The sequence below is a fragment of the Mus pahari genome, chromosome 5, assembly GCF_900095145.1.
Source record: "Mus pahari chromosome 5, PAHARI_EIJ_v1.1, whole genome shotgun sequence".
In the NCBI taxonomy this organism is placed as follows: Eukaryota; Metazoa; Chordata; class Mammalia; order Rodentia; family Muridae; genus Mus; species Mus pahari.
The window spans coordinates 65704747-65708414 of record NC_034594.1 but is presented as its reverse complement, the minus strand read 5'-3'; the positions used below and the strand labels follow the sequence as shown (position 1 = coordinate 65708414).

Below are 3668 nucleotides of genomic sequence, written 5' to 3'. Positions count from 1 at the left end.
ACACACACACACACACACACACACACACACACACACACACACGGGAGCAGAGACCAGTGTGAGAGCTACAGCTGGGATGGGTGGATGGTGACCATGAGTGTGACTATGAAGAGCAGCCCCAGGGCTTTTCTCTGGATGGGACAATTCCAAAGCCTGATAGCCATGTGATAAAACTACACATGCTCATGAGTGCATGAGAAAACGTGGGGAACTTGGGGGACATCTCTGGCCAGTTCCCACCTCAGTTCCCTGACCTGGGTCTCATAAAATCCCAGTAGTTCTATGTGATGCTATCCATTGCATAGGATGGGAAGGTGATTGAAGGACACATGCCACTTCCCTGCAATATATTTTTTCCAACACAATGATAAACTAAAAGAAAACGGTCTCAACATCCTGAGTCTCATGGTCAGAAGAATCCTTGGTATAAGTTTGTAATCCCTACAGTATCAACTGTATAATTCCTACAGCATCAATCTTGTGATACCCGCAGCACCAACTACAAAGCACCTACAGCTCCTATCATGTAATTTCTGCCGCTCCAATCTGGTAGTGCCCAGGACACCAGACAATGTGCCCGCTTCCTATACCATCTCAAATGAAACCAAAGCTGATCACTACAGTACATTTCAATGCGTGTACCTTAAAGTCAGATCCACTATAGAATTAAGCCATCTGATTGATTCAACAGATTTATTTCACACTGAAACTTTTGGTTCTATATTTTCTTCCATATCTCAGTTATTTTGATTTACAGTCCTTTCACCAGCACCCCCTGTGTCTTTATTACTAGTGCTAATAAATAATTTTTGCAATCTATAAGTCATCGTTAGCAATAGAATATTCTCACATTCTCTGCACCAGACACACATGAGAATCAGTGATGTTATTGTCTTTGTACAATAGTAGTAGTTGGCATGTCTTTAGGATTACCTCTTAGCTTGACTTTCTCAGCGACCGAACTGGTCCTAAGATGCCATTTTCAAGAAAGATGGACAGTTGTGTCCCTTTTGCAGTAAACACAAATGAAAAAGATGCTGCCTTATGTAGCGCCAAGCAGAAGGGGATGCTGATTTGTGCCCTGGGAATGCTTCAGAGGGCCTGGCACCAAACCTCATCCTGTTCCTGCTCCTCTCTTCCTTCCCATCAATTATTCATTGTAATGGGGAGGGTGACACTTGAGAGACTTCAGATACATGTGACACCACTCAGAGACATCCATCTCTCCATCCTTGTTCTGGCCATAGCATAGTAGAGGTGTGCGCAGAGGTGCACAGGCCTGCAGGGGATCACCTGGCCCCTCACCTGTAACTCACCATGGAGAAGAACTAAAACTTTTGCTGCTATTGTTGTTGTTATTGTTGAAGACATTCTCCTGTTTTCCTAGTTGCAACAGGATAGAAGTCTGAACAGGTGGGTTAAAAACTGGCAAAGTGGCAAATTTTCAGGAAGTTTAAAATTACTGGGCCCACATGGGCCTAGGGCCCATACCTGTGATCCCAGCCCTTGGGAGACAGAAGCAGAAGCTCTGTGTATCTGAGGTCAGTCTTTTCAAGCTCCAGGCCAGCCAGGACTACATAGAGAAACCCTGTGTCAACAAAACAACTACCGCTACTGCCGCCACCATCACCGTCATCACCACCACCACCACCACCACAATAATAATAATAATAATAATAATAATAATAATAATAATAATAATAATGATGATGATAATAATAATAGTCCCCCAGGACCCTGCTCTAAGGAGCAGTGGTAAGACAGGCCACAGACAGAGCTTAAAGTTGCTATTTGCCAAAAAGCCTTCTAGAACCAGATGGAACCAGCAAGGGCCGCAGAGGAGCCTAGACCCTGCTTCTTTCACAGATGCCAAAAGAAGAAGCAATTCATATACAAAGAATGCAGTCCTAGGTGAGGACAACTTCATCCCAAACCTTAGAGAATGATAACTACAAAGTCACAGTCTTGAAGCAGCCCTCCCTTCACTCCCAGGATTCTGAGAAGGCGGAACTCCTTCTCAGGATGCTCATGTTAGTACGGCTACAGCACGTGCAAAGGGCACCAGACATTCTGCAGTGCTGACACCACAAATGTCCGCACGAGCCTTAAAGTGAACTAGAAGGGAAACCTTTAATCAATCACCCAGCCCCTCTGCTTTCTCATTGACTTCTACATAATACAAGAGATTCCCGTTCCCATCAGCCGAGAGATCCAGCCAGCCACAGTGAGTAGAGACAAGCCCACTCTCCTTTTGCTAGCAAAGAAAATTTGCTGTCTGAATTCATCTCTTCTTGAGTTAATTCCATCTCACCAGAGCGTTGACTTAAGAAAACTTACTTGATTCAGAGTCTCAGTAGATAGGAGAGTCGTTAGAAAAGCTATTTTGAGAACTCCTCTATCCATCAATCGGGAAAGGGAAACATGCAATCATGTTTTAAAACCATGCCCCAGAAATTCTAGAAGAAATTCCTACATTTAAAAACCAATTCAAGTGGAGAGGAGGTAATCTGCGAAGCAGCATCTTGCCCCACATCCCTTGAAAGGATCTAAGGGTTTCAAAGAAAATGATGCCCGGACCAGAGGTACCAAACTCATCACATCAACTGCACAAGCCACAGCAAGGGCGGCGCTTACAGAGGGGAGAAAGCAAAAGCTACGAACATACCGCGGAGCTGCTCAATCAGCAAGAGCTTCTCTCTCCTCAAAGAGCCTGCCTGTCTCTTAGCTCATGGAGGAGGGAGGACTTTATAGTCACACACAGCCCAGCCCAGCCCCGCCTCCTGCACTAAGCGTCTTTGAAGAGAAGGAATGCAGAAAGAGAAAAAAGAAAAAGTCACACCATGCAAGAGCAATTTTAGCAACTGAATAGAGGGACACAAAGTGCCTAAGTATGCAGAAATGCTAAAATGGGAATTATTAAATTCCAGTAAGGTTAGCATCCCTGATTTCCACCCTTGGCTCACCAAAAGAATTAATTCACACTAAAACCTAATCACTACAGTTAGGAGCACATTTTAAAAAACCACAAATGAGATGGGAAATGCTCATCATGAAAAAATGATAAAATTAATTAAAGAATTAGAATCCTTAATTAAGATTAGAAAAACACTCTTAAATGGAAGTGATTTAACCAGCATTGTTCTTTTGCATATTTGTAGATTTCCCAACTCTATCTTTCATTCACTGAGCTGCCTACACAGGGCTTAGGAGTGTGTCACTGGAGCTGAGCTGGACCAGCTTTTCTAATTTACAGGTACTTCCACCTAAGTCCCCTTTACTGCCTTTGTGTCTAGGTCAGGAAGAGAAGATGTGAAAAGAGATGGAAGAATGCATTGACTTCAGCTTTAAATCATACCACCAACATGATTTCTTTGTCCTAACTGGGGGTCTTCAAGTATTGGCTACTGTCTCCAGTTTATGATTGTATGTGGAGTGTAAGCTATCAACATGTAGAAAGAGGGGAGAGTAATTTCAAATTTGATAACATGGGCTGAAAAGATAGCTCAGTCAATCCATTGCTTGCCTGGCATCCGCATAGAAGCCAGGTGTGTGTATGTGTGTGTGTGTGTGTGTGTGTGTGTGTGTGTGTGTGTGTGTGCATGCTTGAAAATCCCAGCATTATCGAAGAAGAAACAGGAAAATCCTTGGGCCTTACTGACCATCTAGCC

At 43.6% G+C, this 3668-nt stretch overlaps 1 protein-coding gene across 1 annotated transcript in view; it reads right to left on the bottom strand.

Annotated features, from left to right (window-relative positions):
- Trpm8 (transient receptor potential cation channel subfamily M member 8) overlaps nt 1-2743 on the bottom strand; it is an 82110-nt gene extending 79367 nt beyond the window's left edge. The window contains exons 1-2 of the mRNA XM_021197912.1: nt 2666-2743; nt 1492-1573 (exon numbers count right to left, since the gene is read on the bottom strand). The gene's annotated coding sequence lies outside the window, so the exon portion shown is untranslated. The remainder of the gene's footprint in view (nt 1-1491; nt 1574-2665) is intronic.
- Nucleotides 2744-3668: the final 925 nt, after the last annotated feature.